The sequence below is a fragment of the Sus scrofa genome, chromosome 14, assembly GCF_054392235.1.
Source record: "Sus scrofa isolate SSC_HxYL_T2T_F1_AM1 chromosome 14, Sscrofa_HxYL_maternal_Yorkshire_Landrace_v2.0, whole genome shotgun sequence".
Lineage (NCBI taxonomy): Eukaryota > Metazoa > Chordata > Mammalia > Artiodactyla > Suidae > Sus > Sus scrofa.
Genome location: NC_139396.1, coordinates 42383560 through 42410499, shown reverse-complemented (window position 1 = coordinate 42410499; position 26940 = coordinate 42383560). Strand labels below are relative to the sequence as shown.

Below are 26940 nucleotides of genomic sequence, written 5' to 3'. Positions count from 1 at the left end.
CTTTATTATTTAAGTGAAAGCATTACTGTCATATATGGGATCTGTAGCTTTGGGTTGGAAAGTATCCAGAAAATACAATTTTATACTGATCAGAGAATTCTAATGAAAATAGTCACAACTGTATAAGGTAGAGCATCATTCATTGATTAAGTAGTAAAACTGAGTACATATAAAATATGATACAGTATAAGATACAGACAAAAACAAATATATATATAGAATATGTAATATATTGCCTATTTACTTAAATGCATATATAAATTATCTAGTGGTTTCCAAGGAAAATAAGGCACATACAAATAAAGAGACAGTAGGAAATGTTACAATATAGGACAGACTATGGAACTTGAACTAAAAGAATAATTTTCCACAGTGCTCTCAACTTGTTGCCAGTATCTTTTAATCAATACCAACTACCTGGTTATAAAAAAAAAGATATTATAGTTACCCCAAAAAATCTATAATCACTTGCTTTCTGAGAAAAGTAATTAAAACATGATTTTAAAAGAATAAAAACCTCTGTATTTTGAACCTATTAAAACCACATTTACATTTATACTTTATATGATAAAGCTATACATTTAGTTTAGCCCATACACTTATCTGGGGTCCCACCTGAGGAATACTTCTAGGGTGCCTGGCTCTGGGCCAGTGGGGCTTATGCTTGTAGTTCCAAAAGATTGTATAGATTTGCATAATTTTAAAAGCAATTGCCTGAGAGTCTGGCTTCTGGCACCTCCAATTTAGGTGCTGAAATCCTCACCTTGGGGACAATGACAGGTCTTCGCACATATTCAACTCCTGGAAGGTGTTAATAATATGATACGTGCTAGGACAAGCATAGAGGTTTGAGAGACAACCCTACTGGAGCACAGTCAAGTGACAAAGTTTATCTCCTATGAAAGGCTCCTCCTTCAAGACTGAGGGAGTGGTTGTTTCATCTACTTCATAGAAACCAACACTGAGAGTCAAGCAAAATGAAGAAATAGGAATGAGTCCCAAATGAAACAACAAGATAAAACCTCAGGGGGGAAAAAAAAACTTAATGAAATGGAGATAGGTAATTTACCTAATAAAGAGTTCAAAGTAATGGTCAAAAGGATGCTTCAGAACTAGGAAGAAGAATGGATATATAGTGAGAATTAGAGCAAGACATGAACAATTTAAGAAAAGTATCAAATAAAATTCACAAAATATAAGAATAAAATAGCTGAGCTGAAAAATATGCTAGGAGGGTTCAAAAGCAGGTTGAATGAAGCAGAAGAAGGGAGCAGTCAACCCAGAGAAAGCCAGCAGAACTCACTCAATCAGGGCAGCAAAAAGGAGAAAGAATGAGGAGTGAAGGCAGCTTAAGGGGCTTATAGTGAAGCAGACCAACATTCAAATCACAATGCTCCAGGAGAAGACAGAGGGAAAGAGGCAAAAACTTACTTGAGGAAATAATGGCTGAAAAATGTCTCTTAGCTAAGGGAAGGAAACAACTCCCAGTCCAGGAATCCAGAAGGTACCAAACAAGATGAACCCAGAGAGACCCACACCAAGACACATTATACTTAAAATGTCATAAGTTGAAAACAAGGAGAGAATATTTAAATCTGCAAGAGAAAAACAACTTGTTACAAGGGGTCCACCATAAAACTATAGCAAATATTTCAGTAGAAACTCTGAAGGACAGAAAGGAGTGGCATGATATATTCAAAGTGTTGAGAGGAGAAAAATTCCATCCAAGAAAACTACCCAGAAAAATTATCATTCAGAATGAGAGAATGGGAGAATTGGGTGAAGGTTTTTTTCTTTCTTCTTCAGTTTAAATAAGTTATTAATAAAAAAGAAAAACAACTACCTTTATATTCACAAATTTTAATCAGTTGTTACTTTTATACAATTACCAGGAACTGATACTTTGAGGCTTCTTATGCTATGCATTTGAAACAATGTAGCTATTAGATCCATTTCTTCTCTAAGACTGGACCCATTCTGAAAACTTTTGGTATATGGAAGTATTTTGAAGGCTAGTTCCAGACTGTCTTATGCTATTCTCTGAGAATCTAAAAATCAATCCATAAACAGGAAACTTAAATCATAACACAAATTCTTGAGAGATTAGGTAAGAATGTAAATGACATCAATTCAAAAGTTATGAGTAAATGCTTTTGTGTTAAAAATAATCGAATTCAAAGTAAATAAGTCTGACTTTAAGATTTTTTTTTGTAATTTTGTTTTAGAGATTATCTTAAATAATGCATGATGAGATAGAGTTACATATCCATTAACAGCAATAATAATAGTGTAACAAGAGTTCCCATTGTGACACAGCAGAAACAAACTTGATTAGTATCCATGAGGGTGCGGGTTCGATCTCTGGCCTCAGTTAGTGGGTTGGGGATCCAGTGTTGCCAAGAGCTGTGGTGTAGGCTGCAGGTGCAGCTTGAATCCCATATTGCTGTGGCTGTGGTGCAGGCCAGTGGCTAAAGCTCCAGTTACACCCCTAGCCTGAGAACTGCCCTGGGTGCAGCCCGAAGAAAGCAAAAATAAAATAAAATAAAAAAGTGTAATACTCAGTTTACCCAGTGAGGTGTTCCGGATTACTGATAATAGCAGAAAGTGCCAGAAAGGGTCACTGAATCATAACAGGAAGATGTTCCCAAACTTCCACTCCAATTTTTCCCCTGAGACAGTGAACCTGGTAATGTGGTTAAACAGACTCAACATAAAAGCAAATTCAACTTCTTCTAAAACATTAATAGATTATGCTACCAAAGCTGATTGTCTTCTCTCAGCCACATTCTGCAATGTTAATTCACCCACTGACAAAGTTGGTTAAAAGAATCAACATGTTTTTGAGAAGAATTAAAGTAAATTTGACACTTGACCCAAAATCTATCGAGAGAGATGAGTTGCTGTATTTTGCATTATGCTAGCTGAACTATAATAAAGATTATTACATGCTATAGTAATAGCACTCATAGACAAGAACACATTTTATAACTTATTTACAAATAAATATTGGATATATATATCCTTATAAAAAGATAATAAGATGAAGATTTTTAATAAGATGATTTTTTTGGTAGGAAGCACTCATTTTAACGTAACCTAATATTTTAACCTAAGATGCAAAAGATCAGAGCTATAGTAATTTTTACACAAAACATTTTGCAGCTTTTAAATTCAGTGTTATGTTTGAGGACAATTAATCTCATCTTTTTATCTGTAGGTACAGCTCTGTAGGTCTGCACTGCATTAAAATCAAGGAAAACAGAATCAGGTTGCCCAAGTTTAACCATGGCTCTACCACTTGACATTAAATTTGGGAAAATAAATCTCTCTTTGCCTCAATTCAGTATCCATAATAATAGTAACTACTTCCCAGTTTGTTTGTTTGTTTTTTCTGGAGAGTAAATAGTTTTATAGCTGGAAACTCTTTAAAATAAATATTCATAGTAAACATTAAAATGATGGTATATATTGTAATTGTATGTACAGCAAGGTGTGTAATACAATTATTTCAAAGTCAATCTTTGCATTCTTTTTCAAAACTTTGTTTTATTGTGAAATATAACATTCAATAAATTACATAAAATGAAGTTTCATCTTAATAAAGTGTTATTCAGATTAATAAAGCACCTCCTTCCCATAAAACAAGGCAAATATTTCTAGCACCTCAGAGTTTCATACTAGAAAAGCCCCTTTTTTGTATTGTTAGGATGTTGCTTCTTTAAAATTGTGACTTTTTTCATGAAACTTCTTTATATAGGCATATGTGTGTATGCATAAACAATTTAAGTTGCTTTTTACAGTTTTGCAATGTAGTTACATAGCACGTGTCCTTTCATGTCTGGCTTCCTTTGCTCACTGTGATGATGCAGAGATTATCTGCATTGTATTCCTGTTCACTGCTCTCTGTGCTCTACTCTATGAAGGTTCCACATTTTGTTCATCATTTCTACTCTGAACATCTGAGTTGGCACCAAGAACACTCTGTGCATGTCTCCTCATCCACATGTGAGACTTTCATAATTGCCTTATTGTCGAACATCTTAAATCTTGTTTCCCCAGTCCTAGGGTACATACGTAGGATTGGAATCCCCTGTTCATATAAGTTGTCATTTTCACTCGATTTTCCAACACAATTTCCAGCATGGGACCTGCTAGCAGGAATGAGAGTTCCCATCTCTCCACATCCTCTGCAACCCTTCACACAGCCAGATTCTGTTGTTTATTGTATACTAGGTATGTCTCAGTGTGATTTTTTTAATTAAAAAATTTTATTGGAATACAGTTGACTTGCAAAGTTGTGCTAATTTCAGACATATGGCAAATTTTATCAGTTATACATATACAAATTCCTTTTCAGATTCTTTTCCCACGTAGGTTGTTACACAGTATTGAGTAAATTTCCCTATGCTGTACAGTAGGTCCTTGTTACCCATCTACAATTTATGTTGTAGTTGAATTTCTTCTCAGGGTTGTAGTGAAAATTTGGAAATCTCTTGTAACTAGCTTTTCCTCTTAATATTTTAAAGGAAATATTTATACATTCTGAATGAGAGTTCATTATGAGTCATAAGTTACAAATAGTTGTTCTCAAGTTTCATTCTTTGCCTTTCAAACTTATGCTTTTATACTTTTTGGAACTGATTTTGTGCATACTATGACAAAATGATCTGATTTTATTTATTTTCCACATGGATTCCTAATTTTTCTGAAACTGCACAGCCACACTTTCCTTAAAATGTCTAAGTGTAGCCAAAAACTACTTGATTTGATCAACAAATTTAGCAAAGTAGAAGGATACAAGATTAACATTTAAAAATGGGTTGCATTGCTATATATTAACAAGGAAATGTTAGAAAAGAAATATAAGAAAAAATAGTACCTTTTAAAATCACACCAAAAAGTAATACTTAGGAATAAACCTGACCAAAATGGTGAAAGACTCATACGTTGAGAACTATAAAACAATAATCAAAGAAATTAAAGAGGATTCAAAGAAGTGGAAAGATATCCCATACTCCTGGTTTGGAAGAATTAATATCCTTAAAATGTCCATACTACCCAAAGCAATCTACATATTTAATGTGATCCCTATCAAATTACCCATGATGTTTCTCCAGAACTAGAACAGATAATCCAAAAATTTATATGGAATCTATAAAATTTATATGGTATCCAAAATTTTATATGGAATCCATAAATTTATGGATTTATATGGAATCCATAAAAGAAAAAAAACAAAGCAGGAAGCACAACTCTCCCAGAGTTCAGGCAATATTACAAAGCTGCAGTAATCAAGACAGTGTGGTACTGGTATTAAAAACAGATTTACAGATCAATGGAACATACTAGAGAGCCCAGAAATAAACCTAGATACCTGTGGCAAATTAATCTTAGACAAAGGAGGCAAGAATATAAAATGGGGAAAAGAGACTCTCTTCAGCAAGTGGTTCTAGAAAAACTGGAAAGCTGCGTGTGAATCAATGAAACTAGAACATACCATCACACCATACACAAAAATAAACTCAAAATGGCTTAAAGACTTAAACATAAAACAAGACACCATAAAACTCCTAGAAGAGAACATAGGCACAACACTGTCTAACATCAACTGTACAAATGTTTTCTTATGTCAGCCTCCCAAGACAATAGAAATTTTTAAAAACTAACAGACAGACCTAATGAAATTTACAAGCTTTTTTACAGCAAAGTAAACCATAAAAGAAATGAAAAGATAACCTACCAAATGGGAGAAAATAGTTTCAGATGATATAACCAACAAGGGCTTAATCCGCAAAACAAAAAGATAACTCATACAACTCAACAAAAAAACAAACAACCCAATCAAAAAATGGGCAGAGATCTAAATAGATATTTTTCCAAAGATGACATATGGATGGCCAGTAGACATGTGAAAAAAAAAATGCTTAACATCACTAATTATTAGAGAAATGCAAATCAAAACTACAATGAGGTACCACCTCACACCAGTCAGAATAGCCATCATTAATAAGTCCGCAAATATCAAGTGCTAGAGAGAGTGAGGAGAAAAGGTAACCCTCTTACACTGTTGGTGGGAATGTAAATTGGTACAACTATGGAAAACAGTATGGAGGTTCCACAAAATACTAAATGTAGAACTACCATATGATTAAGCAATCCCACTGTTGGGCATATATCTGGATAAAACTACTATTCAAAAAGATACATGCCCCTGTATGTTCATAGTAGCACTATTCACAATAGCCAAGACATGGAAACAACTTAAATGTCCATGACAGATAAATGGATTAAGAAGATGTGGTATGTGCGTGTGTGTGTGTGTGTGTGTGTGTATATATATATATGCATATATATATATATATATATGCATATATATGTGTGCATACACACACACACAGTGGAATATTACTCAGCTATAAAAAAGAATGAAATAATGCCATTTGCATCAAAATGGATGCAACCAGAGATTTTCATACTAAGCGAGTCAGGAAGAGAAAGATAGATACTGTATGATATCACTTTTATATGGAATCTAAAACATGGCACAAATGAACTTATCCACAGAACAGAAAAAAAATTAATGCTCAAATTACATGCCATCTTCCTAAATTTGCATCCTGCCTAATTTGTTTAGTTTAGTCTCTTTGTTTGCTTTGTTTTCTTATTTTAATTTTTATTTCCTTCTCAATATCATTTGTTAAATTCATGCTAGGTGAAAGAATGAGGCATTTTTTAAATGAGCCATAGAAAAAATGACTAATTTTCACCATAAATGCACGTGGTAATAGATAAACAGAAAAGTACCTCTTAAAAGATAGCTGATTTCATGGGTTAAAGTTCTTTGGATGAAAGAAAAAAAAAGTTTATTGCTAGCCAGTCACTAGTGTATCCAGTGATTTCCCAGGTGCTTTTTCTCTGCTATGATCACTCCTAATTTTTTTCTGTTTTTCCATTCCCAGCTCCTTCCAGATCTACATTTCACTGCAAGCACATAGCGTCTACCCTTCCCATAAAGCAACTATGTATCATAATGACTTTTCATATAATTGCCATCTTTACTAATACATAAATTATATATTTTAGTATACATAAAAAATTTAGTTTGGATAATAAAAAAGAAGGTGACATTCTCATCAAATATCACGTCTCACCTTTTTCACCCACTTTTGCATATGAGGTGACAACAAAAGTATTTACAAACATTGAGGCACCATCACCAACATCTGTTAAAAAGTAGGGACTCATTTACTGATTTTTTTTTAAAAAGCTCAAGCTTTAAGTTTCACTGTTAATAAAATATTTTAGATCACACAGTATGTTCATACGAGCATTTCCATTAAAACAACAATTTCAGCTGTGGAAAAATAAAAGTCTGTGAAACAGATATATGGTGTGGTTGATACACTGCAAAGGAGTTAAGCTCATTTCATGAAGTAATAATCTCCCACACAGGACACTGGGAATAGAGTCATCATAGCTGGAAAACACCCCCATTGAAGGAAGCTGCCCCCTTGTGGTGAAATTCCAGAAAAGACAAACACTCTGGTTTGCATAGAAAATATAATTATTGGATAGTTGACCAAATTATTAAACAAGAAAAATCATGAAAAAAACCTTCAAGTATAAATCTATTTGGGGGGAATGTGACTTTAGCTCATCGTCACATTAAAGGCCTCAGCACTTACTGGGTATAGTAATACGTGTGATTAATCGTGATGCGTGTATGTTCGCGACATACCTGACAATTCAGGGTGTCATGACAGTAATCTCTTGTGAAAACTCCACACACCACTAACCCTTTGGGCAGGGCTTTGGTAAATAAATTGCAGATAGTTCCCACAACTTGATTAACAAGAGCCTGAGGTCGTAACAGAGAGAAGCCGCTATTCAGTAATTATAGACAGCACTGCAGAACTTGTTTAAAGTAAACCAGTAGTTGGAATAATTCCGGGCAAAAAAAAAAAAAATCTTGTCTTTTAATAAGTGCTGGACCTACAGAAGTTTAAGCAGTAAAATGAATACAAATTAAGCATGCATGGTACCAGCAATTGATCACTGTTTACACCCGAACAATGTATTAGCTGTTTTACATGCATCATCTCATTTAATGTGAAGAACAGCAGGATGAAGGAAGCATCACATTCTCTCTGAGCAGGGAACAAACAAAGTAAGAAATCAGCTCCTGGCAACACAGCACAGGTGCTCCCACCTGTGACCTGCATCTCCTGGGATAAAGGGCACAGCCACTGGGGAAGCAGTGCTTGGAGGGACCCCCACGAGACCCTGGACGTACCTCCATGGGGGCCACATACACAATAACTCCCCCAGCCCCCATAAGGTACATTGGTGGGGATCATGCCCACAACAAGCCCCTTGTGACATTCAGACAACCCCAGTCCCTGGGACATACCTTGGTGGGGGCCACATACACGACCACCTCGTTGCCCTCCTGCAGCACCCTCTCCATGTGTAGTAGGAGGCGTAGGTCTTCCCAGAGGACGTGGGGGCCACAGTGACCGCAGACTTGTTCTTGTCCATGGTGTCTAGGAGCTCCCTCTTGTGAAGAAAAACATCACATTCCCCTTGGAAAATGCATGGTGACTGAATCTTAGCTTAGCTTGGACTCTCTCTAAGGCTGACTAGTGTTACCACTCTGTGACACACACGGATCTGTGAGACACAAGGAAATCACCTTTTCCACTGTCTAGAAACAGGTCACACCTCACCTCCTCCTAAAGAAAGTCTGACTTGAACGTGGATAAAAGCAACCTAACAGACTCCATGGCTGGGGACCTGTAGGAAACCATATAGGACAGTCCCCTGAATTCTCCTTCCTGGAGCTTCCTCAGGCTGAACTCAGAATGACCAAAACACTGAACTCTAACCAAAATGTCTCCATTTTCCTGTTCATAAACTCAGGGTCAGTAAATGAATAAGAGGTACAGAAGGACAGTTCCCCCCTCACATGCATAAACCTAAAATAGATGTAAGTTAGAATGACTCTGCTGTTTAATGTGTAGACAATCTGAAAGCACTACTTTTATTTATTTTTTATTCTTTATTTTTTATTTTTTATTTTTTATTGTTATTTCCCCAATACAATTTTTGAATACCATATGATATCACTTATACCTGGAATCTAATATACGGCACAAATGAGCCTTTCCACAGAAAAGAAAATTATGGACTTAGAGAATAGACTTGTGGTTGCCAAGGGGGGTGGGGAGGGAGTGGGATGGATTGGGAGCTTGGGGTTAATAGATGCAAACTATTGCTTTTGGAATGGGTTCGCAATGAGATCCTGCTGTGAAAGCACTACTTTAAAAAAGCAGCTCTTGCCAAATATACACCATTAAATGTCAGGCAGTGTATTTTGGATGTGAAATTAAGTGAATATGTGTGATAATTACATAGTGCAATGTTTAAAAACATTCTGCCTGGAGTGAGAATGTCTAGTCTTCAGCCCAGGCTCTACCATTCAAGAGAACCAATATATATATATATATATTTTTCATTTCAACTGACTCTTTGCTGCATTCCTTTATGTCTTACATCAAGACATAGTTTATCTGGGGGTCTTTTGGTTTGTCTGCTTTGTTTTCTTCTGGCCACACCTGCAGCATATGGAAGTTCCCAGGCTACCAGTCAAATGGGAGCTGCAACTGCAGTCCATACCACAGCCACAGCAACGCAGGATCCCATCTGCATCTGTGATCTATGCCGCAAACCCACTGAGAGAGGCCAGGGAGGAATGTGCATCATCATGGACACTGTGTAGGGTTCTTAACCCACGGAGTCACAACAGGAACTCCCAAGACACGGTTTAGCTTCACTGTCATTATGTCGCAGTATATAATGATTTATAGTTCCCACTTTGCTGCACATGGTGAGATCCTACTACCTGTTTCCACCAAGATTCTTCCCTCCTCCAGGCTGCAGATCTTTCAGTAAATACTTGCCATGTGTCTGGAATAAAATGATGCATTCTGGGGTCCAGGTCACTTCTTTCTTCCTAAAGCCAGTAAAGGCCCATATGTGTTAATTGGAATCAGGCTGCTCCCAGGTGAACTGAATATTTGGAAATATCCTTTCCAGTAGTCAACTCCTTTACCTAAAATAAGCATCATATGTTAGATTTTTGAATTATTTTACAAACTCTTAACCTGGGCAAGGAAATAACCATGTTTAGGTTTGCTTTGCATTGAGATAATTGTTATTTCCTGTCTCTCTGAATATCTTATGTCATAAAATTATATAATGCACTTTCATCATAAGTGAAGGAGGGTAATATTTCTATTCTATTTATCAATTCTGACACATGGAACACAGATACAATATCTTCATTACAGAATTTTTTAAGTGCTATTTTATGTGGTAGTACCTGATGCCATAAGAATATAAATAAAATGCAACATGAAATTAATCTTTTTTCTCTTTTGTTCTCTTCTTTGGTTGATTCACAAGAAATTAATATTTTAATTACAATTCAGTATAATCTTTGGTAATTATTAAAGATGAACTCTGTCTAACATACACAATAAAAATGGTTTCAATTAAGGGACTCCTCAATTTTGAACGGTCATCTTTGATAGAATATTCTTTTAAAAATTTTTATACTTAAGATGCATTACCTTACAAATTAATTTTCTGAAAGAATCTTCACAATAGGTTGACATCTGTTAGCACTAAGAAACCCACCATTAAAATAAATCCACATATTTGTCATAACCTCTATTTTGAAGTTCTAAAAACACTTGGCTTTGTTATTAGCAAAGTATGGGAAATGTAAACGCATATATTGAAGCGTCCTGGTTGAGACTCAACCACAAAGCATTGTGAAACATTGATAGCTTAAAGCAGGAAAAACTTCCATTTAAAAACTACCAAAAAAATACTTTGAATTCTTTTTAAGGCTGCACCTGTAGAATATGGAAGTTTCTGGGCCAGGGATTGAATCTGAGCCACAGCTATGGCACTACCAGATCCTTTAACCCACCATTTCAGGCTGGGGATCAAACCTACACCTCCACAGTGACTGCAGCAGTCGGAGTCTTAACCCACTGTGCCACAGTGGGAACTCTTTGAAATTTTTAATTCTCTGTCTGTTTTATATTTGCTTTCTGTTTTTTAGGAAAAAGAAAAAACTGTACTAGTAGTTTTGGTCCTGTAATAATAAAGCAAATATCCTATTTCAGATCTAGAGCAACGGGAAACTATGGGGAGATAGGTTTCTGTTTGTCAACATTATAATGTTTTTGTTTTGGTGGTTTTTGTTTTTTGGGAGTTTTTTGGCCACGCCCAAGGCAGGTGGAAGTTGGCCCAGAGCAGAAGGGTCAGGGATGAAACTTGAGCCACAGCAGTGACAACGCCAGATCCTTAGCCCACTGAGCCACCAGGGAACTCCTTCATGTGTTTTTTTAAGACACAGAGAGAATTGCTCTCCAAGAGTATCTAAGTTTATTTTGGGAAAACTGTTTTCTCTCAATTTCCCAGGTCCCTCGAAGGAGTGGGAGATAAGCTGTATGCTCTTGCTGTAAGGTAGGAAAAGAACACTAAAGAAAGACAGCTAGACAGATTCTGGATGGAATGGGGCTAGAAGCTGCTCTCAAATTCCACCCAAGAAGTTGTTCAACAGCCTAAGGCTTCCAACGCCTTGCTAAATATGGCAGCCCAGCTACAGCTCTGGTTGCTGGGTAATCAAGTTGCAGGGCTACTGCCACAGTGATAGGAAGAATGACAGTGGGGAGAGGGGACAAAAGCCACCTGGGAAGTGGAGTCCAGTGCAGCTGGAAGGGGCTTTGGAACCCAGTCAACTCTTTAGGAACATGACTAGCAAAAGTGAGGGCTCTGCACTGGGTCAGTGTGAAGACCCAGGGAGGCCAGCTGTGTCGTCCGTCCAGACAGTCACCCTGAGCTCATGTTCTCCTCCCAACAGAGTGCACCTCCCCTTTTACAAGACCAAGCACAGCTCCAGGACGGCCACCCCATTTCTAAACAGACCATCTCCCTGGTTCTCAAGTTACTCCTTGGAGAGGCAGTTTGACTTGAAAAATATTTTCTCTTCAAATAGATACTTTCAAAGTAACCGCCGACAAATGCATTTAACGGAGTCAGTGTATGTAAGAATATTTAATTGACGTAGCTGTAGGTGAAATTTACCTAAGAAAAAACAAAATTAACTTGACTCTTCTCTCTGAGTGGTTCTTTCCAGAAGTCTTCAGAAATGTCCCAGATAAATAACACAATTATTTTATTCTATCACCCTTCCCTCCTTTATTTCTTCTTTCTTTGTGTTTTTAAACAGATATTTTAAACTTGCTGCATTAGAGGCAGCAAAAAACAGGACTGAAAAGGGACCTGCTTCTATGGAACTTACAATCTAATCTTGAGAAATAAACAACAAATGAGCAAAACACACACACACAATTCCAACAGTGACAGATGCTGTTAAGAAAATGAAAAGAGGACATTTCTTAGGGTCTTCATGGATGGGGAAAGAGTGAGGGACACACAAGTAAAAACTGGACGGTCTCAGGCCAGCCTGCCCTAAGTGTTTCTCAGGTAACATTTCATCTAAGATGTGTCACCTACAACCAAAGGAGGAAGCTGTGCTGAGATCCAGGGAGGAAATGTTCATATAGAGGACACAGCTGAGGCAACGCCCTGAGGCCAAAAGGAATCCTGTTCACTCAACAAACAGATGGTCAGAAACAGGAAGAGACGGGTGACCAGGGACCGGACAGGCAGGGCCCCCAAGGCTCTGGGAAAGTGTTGATTCTAAGGAAGGTGGGAGCTCTGGTGTTTCAGTACACGCGAGCTGTTACAGCAAATGACACAGACCAGGTGGCTCATAAACCACAGACACTAAGTCACAGTTTGGGAGACTGGAAGTCCAAGGCCATGGCGCTGACAGATATGGTGTCTGGTAAGGACCTGCCACAGAGGCCATCTTTCCACTGTAAACTCACACAGGAGGGGAGAGCCAGTGGAAGTTCCTGGGCCAGGGATCTAGCCACAGCAGTGACAATGCTGGGTCCTTAACCCACTGAGCCACCAGGGAGCACCCCTCTGGGCCACTTCATAGGGGAACTTATTCTATCCTGGGGGCTCCACCCTCATGACCTCATCACCTCCCAAAGGCCCCACCTCCCAACACCATTGCTCTGTAGGTTAGAATTTCAACACATGAATCTGGGAGGAGGGACACAACATTTAGACCAGAGACCCTGGTATGAATAATACATTTATTCTAGGTAAAGACATAAAACATACTAGATCAGTGTCTATTCAGGATGACCCATGGTTTACCATCAACATCATCTGCTATACATTAATTCTGAATACATTCTCTATAATGCTTCATACATACATGTGTACACACACATACCCAACATACAGGCACAAACATTATGCAGTAATTTCTATAGCATTTACCTGAGGGCATAATGAGTGTGCCAAGTTGTCAAATCCAACATACTTCAGATACCTGGCTAATTTTTGTCAATGTATCTTTTGTAATAGTTCTGGATATTTTTCATGGATTATATGATTACTTTTCATCAAGTAAATTATTATGTTTATATCCTTAGATTCTGCATCTGTTGAAATAAAACACTGACACGTGTAACTCAAGTTAGGTAAGATATTGATAACAAAACCACAAAGGTGATTTGACATTATTGGGGGATTTTCAAAAAACACACTTTCAAATGAGTCGCTCACAATAGTTGAGGAACTCATAATGGCTGGTATCACGTGAGGGTGAAGCTTGTGGGCTTGAGTTAGAGAAGAGTTGCCATCTTTAGCAAATAAAAATACAGGAGACCCAGTTTGGTACATATATTACACGGCACACACTTGTACAAAAAATTTCAATGTTTATCTGAAATTCAAATTTAACTTGCTTGTGCTTGATTTAGGATCTTGGAAAGTTATACTTTTCAGCCTCATTTTTTTTTTTTGTAGGTGTAATGGAGCTCCTAAGAATCTATCTAACCTCATATAGTTGTTGTAAGAATGAAAGAAAAGAACCCACATAAAATGATAAATAATCCCACAAGTTATTATTAACATTAAAGATTCACATAGAGTATTGGCTGAGTTGATATTTTTTTGAGAATGGCCATTCCATCTTTTAATATTTATTACCTTCCTGTGACCAAAGTTAGGAGAGAAATATTTTTCATCTTCCCTCTAAATCAAAAATGTTCATTCTCTGCCATGCACAGCACTGTGGTGCCAATGTACTAATTATTTAATTTCAGTATATTCCATAGAGTAAGAGTGCTATATTAAAATCCTTGGGAGTTCCTGTCATGGCTCAGTGGGTAAAGAACCTGGCTAGTATCCATGAGGAAGTGGGTTCTATCCATGGCCTTGCTCAGTAGGTTAAGGATCTGGCATTACCTCACGCTGTGGTGTAGGTCACGAATGTGGCTCAGATCCTGAGTTGCTATGGCTGTGGTGTATGTGGCAGCTACAGCACTGATTTAATCCCTAGCCTGGCAACTTCCATATGCCACAGGTGGGGCCATTAAAAGAAACATAAATAACAAATAAATAAAATCCTTGCTCCATCACTGACATTTGGGAACATTGATTTACCCACTTTGTTCTCCTGGAATCTGAGTTTCTCTTGTAATCCTTAGTGCTCTGGTACCTCCTATCAAAGATTTTCCAAAGAAGTGCTAAAAGTGACATAATTTCTGCATTTCCCTTCTTCCTTGGGCATCTTTGGATTTAGCTGTGGGAAATAAATGATTAAAACTTGGTGACAATGTTATTTATAAATAAGATTTCCATTCAGACAGCATTCATGGCAAAGTTTTGGACAAATACCCTAAAAAACTCAACTTAACCTATTTATAGATATGTTTATCTTATATAGGACAGGAAATTAAACAAGGAATGTTAATAACAATAATATACAAAATAATTTGTTTTTGCAGTCTAAGCAGAGTAAAAAGCTAAAAATCCTGTCTAGGTAACAAAACAGCTTATTCTCCCCAAGACCTGGGTTGGAATCTCATTTTTCATACTGTAAAGCCTAGCTTCTTCCCAGTCTTGCTGTAGAAACTGCTGGAGATTTGTAAAGTGGTCGAGATGGATGGAGGAAACAATAACTTAGACTACAATTCTTTAGCAAATAAGAATGTTGAAAATGTTTAATAAGAAACATCGGTTCCATTTACCACCCCTGTTGCATCTAGTCCGCTCAAAATCATCACTGAGGGGTCGAGAAGAATGCCAGGGTGTGGCATTCATAAAAACTCTCTCTTCTTAGAAAGAGATGCCACAGCCAGGTCACCCCTGGGGAAAAAAGTAAAAGTACATATTATGACATGTGTAATGTTTTCTAGTTTCTACCTTAAGTCATGATCTTATGTGAAGGGTCTCTACCCTTACCTTAAAGTTATAAATGATAAAGACGTGTTTTTAAACACTGAATGTGTCTCATGAAGCAACAATCAGGAAGTGGAAAAGAATCTCTCTAGAATTATTATCTCTAGAGCGATAAAAAGAGGTACTGAGAATTTCCTTGTAGGTGGGATCGAATCCAGCACAAAATAATAACTAAGTGTATAGCTTCACCTATAAAAGATATTTGTGAAACTGAGAGACCTTTCTGTATTATCTTAGTTTGTTTGTTGTGTGTACATGTATGTACATGTGACTATTTCAAGTAAAGAGAAAAGTTGAAGGAATAAATGGCACTGTGAACATACTATTCATTTATCCCAGGATATTCACAAAGTGCCTACCATGTGCCAGTGATCACCTGACTGCTGAGAATACACTGGTGACCACGACAGGTTAAAATCTGTCTTTGGGAGTTTCCATCTTGGCGCAGCGGAAACGAATCTGACTAGGAACTATGAGGTTGCAGGTTCGATCCCTGGCCTCACTCAGTGGGTTAAGGATCCGGCGTTGCCGTGAGCTGGTCGCAGACGCAGCTCAGATCCTGCGTTTCTGTGGCTGTGGTGTAGGCCAGCAGCTACAGCTCCGATTAGACCCCTAGCCTTGGAAGATCCATATGCCTTGGGTGCGGCCCTGAAAAGACAAAAGCCAAAAAAAAAAAAAAAAAAAAACAAAGAGTAAGAAACAAAACAAAACAAAACAGAATAGGTTCTGGCATAGTTTTACGTAACTACTATTATAAGAAAGCAAAAGTATCTTTGAACTTAGTTACTCATGTTGCTTTTCTATCACTAAGAAAACAAAAGCAGGTGGGCAGCAGTGGCTCCACAGGGAGGCAAAGGGGTCAGGAGTCACTGGAAGAGCCTGATGAGGATCAGTATGGGCGGGGCTTCTGCACCTACTTTTTTTCTTCCTCAGATAACATTCCCACTTGACATCCCAGGAACAATACTTTGTCCCAAACCATCAGCAGCAAAGCTCTGGTATCATAACACATGTGAATTACCTGATATATGAAAGATACCCAATAAAAGATAATATCAACCATGCTATTCCAGAGGGAACCCTATATCTTCCTTCAATTTAATCTCCTTTTTTTTTTTTTCCCAGACACCTATCTCATAGTTATTTGTGAAAACAAAGAATCCTTCCAATGCCCTCAGTGGAACTGTTTCCCTCTTGTGAAAAATGAGACTTTCCATAGAAATTATCTGCAAAGAAAATGCCCTACTCAACGGTGGTTCATAGATGAAAACCCCATTTCCATTATTTCAACCACAATTCTCACCCACTCACCCAAAAAATGAATTAAAGACTGAACTATAGACTTAAAACATACCTTGACTATGTTCAATTTCATAATAATAAGCAATATTCTTCCACCCCACATCATCAGTCAAGTCAGGCAGGCCAGTGAAATTCACATTCCAATTATTTCTAGACTCTAGTTGTTTTAGGATGAAAAATGCACATTTCTTAAGCTGGAAAAAAATAAAAGAAGAGGAAAGGGCACATTCTAACCATATAAAATCTTCCCAGAATATTCATTCAGGTCCTTAAACAGGACCTGTCTCATACTAAGACAAAGGGACTAAAGTACATTCCAGGGCATAGGCCAATGTCCCTGCCATGACAAATGGCGTGACACTGTGCAGGTGCCTTAGCCCCTGTGCTGCAGCTCTTCCAACTGGAATATTAATCTACACCCTCTAAACTACCTGGCAGCTCTGAGACAAAATGATTCTTTGAAATCTAACACCATCATAAGCTTCACAAATATTGCTTCAGTGAACATAATCCATATAGAAAAGCAGTAGCCGTTTCATTATTATTGCTACATAGTTTCACTAAAATGTTGCTTATGGCATCATTTCATTAAGATCTAAATAAAGTGTAATTATATAGCAGATGGGATTTCTTTCTTTCTTTTTTCTTTTTTTTTTTTTAATGGCTGTACCCGCAGCATATAGAAGTTCCCAGGCTAGGGACTGAATCAGAGCTGCAGCTGCTGGTCTACACCACAGCCACACCAGATCCGAGCCTCATAAGTGACCTACACCACAGCTCATGGCAATGCCAGATCTTTAATTCACTGAGACTGTGGGCCAGGGATCGATCCCACATCCTCACTTACACTATGTCGGGTTCTTAATCTACTGAGCCACAACAGGAACTCCAGATTCTTAAATACAGGACAGGATGTTATCTGCACACATAGTATTAACCTGCTCCCAAGACCGGGTGATTAAATCAACTGTGTAGTTTGATTCCCCACAACTGTGCATTAACTTTTCATTTTATATGGGTTTCTCAATATCCCACAAAGGCATTGCTTTGAGTATCTGATTTATCCCTGTACTTAGTACACTGTACTAAGGCTAATGGAAATAATTCCACTCTTAGCAGGCTTAATTTCCAATAAAAGAGATTATATAATATTTTCTTTGGTTAAAGTTTCCTCTAAAATTAATCTTTTTTTCGTGAATTTAGATGCTAATCCACAATGAGATTGCAATAGACTATGGACGAATATTAAAATAACAAACACTATGGCGAACATGTAAATGAAAATTTTTAAAGTTTCACAACAGCTGACAAATAACTTTTCAAAGTTCCCTTTCCATTGTTTTAATAAGGCATAAACATAAAACTTATGTAAATGGTTCACACATTAATGTATGTATATCAGCAGTAAGTATTGTTTCTTCAAAGAAAGCATATCATTTATTCAGAATGCTTAGGAATATGCATCACTTTATATGTGGTTGAAGTACTTTCTCCTGCTGAGTACTTTCATACACGACAGGACTATTTTTATGTATAGTTTGCTTACAGCAATTTTTAGGATGTATACAGAAAAAAATTAAGGCATATCAGAAACAGCAAAGTGTTACACCTTCTAACATGTGCCTTGTTGAGTTTCAATGCTGCTGCATTTCCTATGGTTTGCCTACCAGTCCTTGAAACGGTGAGAGCGCCCTGTCCCCAACCCAGGAAATGGTTCTGCTTTTTGCCCTTTGCAACGGAGTTAACTGTGGCAGGAGAGTCACACCCAGGCAGTGCATCCTGCAAGGATCTGCTACCTCACTTAGGGTGGGGTTTCCAGTCCTGGAAAAACATGAATTTAAGGATCATCAGCCTACACATGGGCAATGTTGAAATTTAGACATGCAACAATAGATCTTAGAGCCTCTTACCCACCATTTTCCCACATGACAGCTTTATTTCTTTTCAGGGTCATTTTACTTTGAGAAAAAATTTTAATGAGCATATGATCTATTTTTTTCTAAACAGTACAAGTACTTATTTTGTCTAGGAGTGTAGAATTTTCAAAATAAATAAAGGCGCAAGATTCATTGCACCTAACACTTTCATTTCTTGAGATGGCAGATGGTCACCTAAGTGGAGGTGTATCTAGTACTTATTTACAATCTCAGAGCAGCAACACAAAGAAGGTGAAAAAGCATCTTATTGTCACACCTGCTCCTACATGGAAGACCAGGAAGAGTAGGAAATATGATCTGTATACTAAGGAGTCTTGTCTAGCATAAAACAGACAAACAAATAAAAATAAATAACTGGGTTTTTGTCCCAGCTGGACCACCAATCATGAGTTTGACTCCATTCACCTATAAAGCAGAAAAACCAGGACACCTAATGTGCTGAATGGTTGAAAAGATGATGACAATGTGAATAAGGGACCTGGCACTAACACTTGCAGTTATTAAAGATTCTGTAGATGTTAGCAGCTACTATGAATAGTAACATTACCATCACCCTTGGCATTCTTTTTTTTTTTTTTTTTTTAATTTGCTTTCTTTTTTAGGGCTACACCTGTAGCATATGGAAACTCCCAGGCTAGGGGTCAAATCAGGGCTGTAGCTGCCAGCTGACACCACAGCCACAGGAACGCAGGATGTTACCCACATCTACAACCTACACTGAAGCTCACAGCAATGCCAGACCCCTAACCCACTGACCAAGGCCGGGGATAGAACCCACATCTTCATGGATACCAGTCAGATTCATTACCACTGCCACAACGGGAACTCTGACTCTTGGTATTCTTAATAGAAAGCATGGGTTCTCATCAATAGAATAAATGGTTAGGGAGTTCCTGTTATGGCACAGTGGAAATGACTTCAACTAGTATCCATGAGGTTGTAGGTTCGATCCCTGGCCTTGCTCAGTGGGTTAAGGATCCAGCGTTGCCATGAGCTGTGGTGCAGGTTGAAGATGCAGCTCAGATCCTGTGTTGCTGTGGCTGTGGCATAGGCCGGCAGCTGTAGCTCCAATTGGACCCCTAGCCTGGGAACCTCCATATGCCACGGGAGCAGTCCTTAAAAAAAAAAGAAGACAGTTAATTACCCAACTTCATCCTGATTACAGCCACAGTCACTGCCACCAGCCACAGCACTCCCTGTCAGCTTTCACCAAAACTAAATGTGTGCTGAGACATCACCACTCACACTGTGACATTGGCCTGTGAAAGTCTCAGCAGTGTTCATCGCTGCAAGAGTGAAATAGAATTGATTCCTTGGTCAAGGAAGAGAGCAGTGACGAGCTCACTGAAGGAAAAAAAAAAATTAACTTGTTTTGTGAAGAGTCCTGCCTGCTTTCCTAAGAATAGGAGCAATCTCCTTCTCTCCACAATTATTTAGCAAACACAGGACAAACATGTCTTCTGTCTGATGATGAGCCATGACGACTCGTAAGTGGTGCCACATCTCCAAAGATGACATTAAATATTTAACCTATTTTTTGAAAGAATCCCACCTGGGTGTTAGGATTTTCTGTGAATATGTTTAGGTTTTCACAGTCTTGTGCATCACTTAACATTTTTTTATTTTTTTTGTCTTTGTCCTTTTAGGGCCACATCTGCGGCATATGGAGGTTCCCAGGCTAAGGGTATAATTGGAGCTGTAGCTGCCAGCCAACGCCAGCACACAGCAACACGGGATCCGAGCTGCATCTGCAACTTAAACCACAGCTCACGGCAACACAAGATCCTTAACCCACTGAGCGAGGTCAGGGATTGAACCTGCAACCTCATGTTTCCTAGTTGGATTCGTTTATGCTGCGCCATGATAGGAACTCCATGTAACATTTTTATGAAGAGTTTCAGTGTCACTCAGCATGAAACAAAGCAGACAACACTTCTGATATCAGTGCCTTCTGGCCATAGATTCTGAAGCAAGGACAAAGCCTGATTTACCTGCAATAAAATACAGTTTAAAGGCCTAGTGGATACAAGAGACAAGGTTCAAAGTTTGGGTGATATTTAACTCTAGAAAAAGAACTGTTTTTTTTTTCCAATAATGGGAAAAATATACAATCTTTAAACATTCAATCTTTTAAAATATTAAAGAAAAATATGCAATAAATGCCTAGGGAATACATGTAAAGAACAGAAAATATTTAACAGAAAATGAGAATGCGGCTGTTTCTAACTAGGTTCTAGATGTCATTTTAACATTAATAACTATTTCTCCTTCTGACATGCACACTTCCCAGCAAACCTGCATAAGCCAGGCCCACTTTGCAAGTCTCTGAATAATTAACTTGCAAATTCTTCAGTGTTCTCAGTTTCAGATGTTTTTCAGTGGCCACTGAGGCAATGAAGATAAATGCAATGTGTTTGCCTGATGTTTGACAACTGTCTCCTCTTAAGGTAAGAATTATGAACTACTATCACTAAAAGCATTATGACCATGACCTCTATGGTCTGGAGAGAGTTGAAAAGGAGCAGGAAATTGACAAGTTCGGCAAGGAAGTGTGACAAGAGGGAGGTCTCTCTACAGACTTAAGACAGTTCTGTGTCTGCCAGGGCATCATACTCTGAGCCAAGACACCTGACTTCTGAAAACTTGAGATGTTAGACAAGTCACTTAACCTCATTCATTCATTTAAAGATATTTGCCTGGAGCCTACACACTGTGTAGGGTTTTCAGGGATTTTATCCTAAGATTGCTAGCATATTCCCGTAGAGTTTTGAGCAGAGTAGTACCATGATACCAGATTGACATTTTTAAAAGATCACTCTAATTACTGTGTGCATGTCCACCATGGGTGACCAAGAGCAGCAGCAGAAATACAAGTGGGTTCACGGAGGCTGACCTCCTGTTCTTGTCCATGCAGGCAATGGCCGTCTCATGATGCTGGAGACTGAGGGGTAGGCCTGTCCTGATTTCCTGGTGGATGGGATGTGGGGTGTGGGGGAAAGAGTGAAAGGCAAGGAGGCCTTCCAGATTTCTATCCTGAACAACTCTGAGGATGGAGGTGCCGTTAAGTGATATGGGGAGGCTCCAGTGGATGGGATAGGGGTAAAAGTTTGTTAGTGTGTGATGCCTATTGAAAATCCACATGGAGATGCCTGCTGGCTGGTGGATGTGAGAGAAACTAAGTATCTGGTTAGTGAGCAGGTTAATTCAAGAGTTACGTGACCCTGGTCACATCCTAACATCAGACCTAGTCTCCAGAAGGAAGGAATCTGTGGAAGGGAAAGCAACATGAGGTGGTTATGTTTTGAGAAAGCAGAAAGGTAAAATAACTACTGCCTTAAGTCACCTTCCTCATGAGTACTTACTAAAGAATCTATTGCTCAGCTTCCATTCCTCGGCTGCATAGAGGGTTTCTGTCCCCAGAAGACTGAAAAATTCCTATCTTCCAGGAATATGATTCCTCAGTGGTCATGCCATCTACTGTAGGAATAAAAGTTGGAGATTTTAAAGTGATTGTGGTACTTGCCTTCCCCCAATTTTACTGAATATTTTATATGAAGTTTTATAGACAATGACTAGGGTTTTTCTGTTTTTGTTTTTTGTCTTCTGTCTTTTTAGGGCCACACCTGTGGCATATGGAGGTTCCCAGGCTAGGGGTCCAATCAGAGCTACAGCTGCCAGCCTAAGCCACAGCCACAGCAACACAGGATCTGAGCTGCATCTGACCTGCACCACAGCTTACAACAACACAAGATCCTTAACCCACTGAGCAAGGCCAGGGATGGAACCCGAAACCTCATGGTTCCCAGTTGGATTAGTTTCCGCTGCACCATGACGGGAACTCTGACAATGACTAGGGTTTTGTAATCAATAAATTTCCCAAGCCTCCTTCAGTCTCAGGGCTGTGCATTTAGAAGATGTAAGGACACGACTGTTGGTAAAAGAAGTATCTTCTAGAAGCAATGAATCCTTAAGAGTATATTTCCCAGATGCTGAATTCTAGTTTCCAGATAAATGTGTTGTTACCTCTTTCTGCATGTCCCACAAGTTTAATTTCAAATAACCATACAGAAATAGTTCTGATTCCTGTGACTTCTGAAAATTCCCTATTATGTAGGCAAGTAAGGCATGACACAGTTATTTCTCATGCTGAAAAACAAAACATAAATAAATCTTTTGGTTCAAATAAAAATATATATTGCACACCTATAGTTAAAATAATTACAAAGTGGAAAATAATGTTTATGATCATTTGGCTATGGGGAAAAAACAGTTAATTCAAGTATAAATAGACTTTCATTTTCTAAATTTGGACTGTTCACTGCTAAGTTTATTAGAAGATAATAAAAATTAAAATGCATTTATTCCCAATAAAACCAACCATTAAGAAAGCAGTGGTCTTAGCGGTAGTATAATTGCTTTATGTCACCACACATGCATCCCCTGCCTTATCTATTTAAAAGAAAGAGAGAAAAATAGAGAGGAAGAAAGGAAGGAAGGAAGGAAGGAAGAAAGGAAAAATTGGAAGTATATTCTCAACGCTTAGTATTCAAAGCTATCTACTTTTAATGAGTACAACTATTCAAAACAGTAGCAAAAAAAGAGGCTGAGAAATAAGATGATGATAAAATATTTTCTCTATCATAGGTTAAAAAGTAAGAATACAGACAAAAAGCATCCCAGATCATACACATACACATATATACATAAAATGCATGTGTATACATAAAACATATACTCACTAAAAGTATATACACTGAATACACAGGAGTACATAAAGAAGCACGTACGTTGACATGTGTACGTGTGTAATTTACATACAAGACAATGAGAATTTCCCACCATGGTTCCCACGTCTTCGCCTCTCAGTTGTTCCTCCTGATGCCCTCGTATAAGAACTTAGACCACACTTTTCCCCCCACCTCTCAAAACTGCCCCGCACAAAGCCTCATCCACAAGAACATCAACTAACCTCTTTTGCTAAAGCCGTATTAAAAAGTCTTTCTCTTTTCCCCATGTTGGAATACTTCTTCAGGATCCAAATGCCCAGAACTTCCTCGTAAAGACTTACACCATTGATTTTCTGGTTATATTTCCCACATTTAAGTTGGCTACTTCTTCTTGGCAATTTAACCTAACTTACCATTTCAAAAAAACTGTTTGTGTCAATAGCGACTTGAGGCACAATATCGATAAATTCTAAGGACATCTGACTCTCTTCCCAAAGGCTGTACAATATCAATTTTCTTCTGAAGAGCATGAATGATAAAAATGTTTAAAAAGCCTCTTTGATGAGGTGTTATTCCAATTTCTGAGACAATTAAGAAGTGTGGATAACAGTTGTTAAGAAATATCCCCATTCTGGTGACAGACAATTGGAAAATTCTGGGTGAATAGTGGCATCAATATTGTGTTCTAAATGTTGAATCAACCCAGTATGGAGGACCATAAGCTCAGGGTACTTAAGTACATATTTTCTGCATCCTGTAGAAAAAGGAAACCTATGTGAATATTAGAGATAAAATAGAGTAACTAGTTTTTTTTCTAACAGCTATTATTGAGTACAAATTGTTTTATTAACATGATACAAAGAGTTAAGGATTTCAAGATGATTAGGATGTATTTTTCTGAATCTTGTAGAAATATTATGTAAATACTCACTAGATATTTTCCTGTTTATAATACTTGGTACCATCCCTATTAGTAGAGACTTTGATTACAATTTGAAGAAGTAAAATAGCTAAAAACGAAGTGACTTATCCAATTTTAAACTGATTGAATATTTTTTCTTAGACACCATAAAATGAGAATTTCATACACCCTCAAAAATAAATGTTACCTTAAAAAACTATTACAAATCTGGCTTCCTTTTTAATAAAATCATGTAGAAATTGTTCCACAATATGAAGAAGTGAAGAGTTTGTCCTTTCTTAAAGTTCACGTTGAAAGCACAAGTGATGAATAGTGAATCTCTGTTAATCAAAAAACCTCAGGCTCAACAAAGTCGTTAAGTAAGCTTGCTATGCTGAACAAAAGCATAAAACATACAAATGCAAAGGTTATAAAAACCATAGCAGCTTGAGGGAAAATCCCCTGTTCAATTGGTTACAATTTTTTTTTTCCAATTTAAGAAAGAAACTTAAGGAAAGGCTAGCCACAGATTGTTATTATATGTAGATAACCCTTTTTTAGGGCATTCCCAATGTTCTGTAATAGAATAAGCCCTTAAACATCAGACTGATTCTACAGCGACATTGACATTCATTGGCAGAAGCACAAATGTATGCAAAAAGTACATCTCTATGTTTTAAAGTTAGACACTGTTTTTGTACTTCATGTGTGAAAAATTAACACAATAATTATCCTGAGTCAATTAAATGTACAGAACTATCTCATTTCGCCTTTTAAATTAAAACATAGTGAACAGCTATGAACTCTTCACCAAACCCAAGAAATAAAATATACATTGGTATATAGACCTTACGGGCTATTTCCAAACCTTATGTTCCCACTGCTCCCTTCAAAGGCAACCACAGCCTAGAATTTAGTTCTCATCATTATCTTGGTCAGTTTTTAAAGTTTTATGATGATATATGCATGTCTAATTGTGAACCTTATTAAAAGGAGAACTTCTCTGTGTTTTTTGATTTACTTTTAAAACTTAATTACCAACTACTATTGAAATTCTAGCATATGTTTACAGGAAGCTGTACCCAAATAACTCTAATGCTGTATGATATTCAATTATATGTCAACCTCACAATTTATTCTACATCCTTCTCTTTTCAGGGCTCATTTGAATTATTTCTTTCATTTTTTGCTATTACAAACTGTGTTTAACGACCTTTCTTGTGCGTGTTTCCTAACACACAAGTGAAATTCTAGGGTAAAATCTCACAAATAGAATTACTGATTTGTCCACTATAAGGTACATTTTAAATTGCTTTCCAAATCACTGTACACAGCTATACTGGCATTAGCAGATGGCAAAATTCAGTTCCCCTACAACATTTCTAACACCTAGTATTGTATAAAATGTGAACTTTGGAGTTCCTGTTGTGGCTCAGTGGGTTAAGGACCCATTGTTGTCTCTGAGAGGATGCAGGTTCAATCCCTGGCCTTGCTTAGTGGGTTAAGGATCCAGAGTTGCTGTGAGCTGCAGCACAGGTCACAGACGCAGCTTAGATCTGGTGTTGCTGTGGCTGTGGTGGAGGCCAGCAGCTGCAGCTCTGTTTCGAACCCTAGCCCAATAACTTCTATATGCTCCAAGTGCAGCCATTAAAAAAAAAAAAAAAATGTGAACTTGATAATTTCTTCTCATTTAAATTTCTTTGGCCTTTATTTTCATTTTTTGGCTTTTTGACTAGAATATGGGAAACAACTATAAGGTATTTGGAAAAAACACCACAGAAACATTAATTCTGCTGTGCATTCCTTCAAAATTCTTTAAAAATTTACTGTTTGCATGTTCTAACACATAATAGAGTGGAATCAGACTAAGACCGAGTCCTGATCTGTTGCTTACCAGCTCCAGGGTTTTGAATGAGCTTCTAGTCTATCTCGTGCTACAGCTGCTTGATGTGTGAAGAGGGAATTAAAAGCAGTTAATCCTTCACATGGTTGCTCTGAGAGTTAATGAGCTAAATATCTATTAAATGATGAGACCCAAACTACACTTGGGTCATAATGTGTACTTAAAAACTGCTTATCATAAATGATATTTGGGGTTTTTCATTTTGTAATTTTATACAATTGGTATTACAATCTATCTATATTGTTATTTCAGAAAATTTGAATGTGAAGATAAAGGCCCCAAGACTAGATTCAATAAATCACACATGGCAGATTATTTTTACTTTCTTTACCACTGGATCCCTGGAGCTTAGCAACATATTAATAAAAATAAAATTAACAGCATTGATTTGGTGTATTTGCTTTTGATGACATCACACAACATCTTAGCATTAGTCAAAACGTACCAACGGCAATTTTTTGTGACTCACATAATATTTCTACATGGCATATAATGACAATTAAGTTGCCACTTTAGTCTTACACAAAATTAAGAGAAAGTTGAGTCTTTCCTCCACTATGCCTCTCTTCAATGATTTCAGGATCTTATTCCTTGCTACTGAATAAAAGCCATGCATTATAACATGTTTCGAGAAAAGAAAATCTGTACATATTTTCAAAAATAATAATCTCTTGACCCACTGGAAGTTTCTACAAAATGATTCTTAGAAGGAAGAACAAAAAAAGTATGTAATAAAGATTGAATTACTTCTAATGATATATTACTTTG

At 37.5% G+C, this 26940-nt stretch overlaps 1 pseudogene; it reads right to left on the bottom strand.

Moving 5' to 3' along the window:
- LOC110256812 (putative ATP-dependent RNA helicase DDX60) overlaps positions 1 to 26940 on the bottom strand; it is a 63814-nt pseudogene that overhangs the window by 32417 nt on the left and 4457 nt on the right.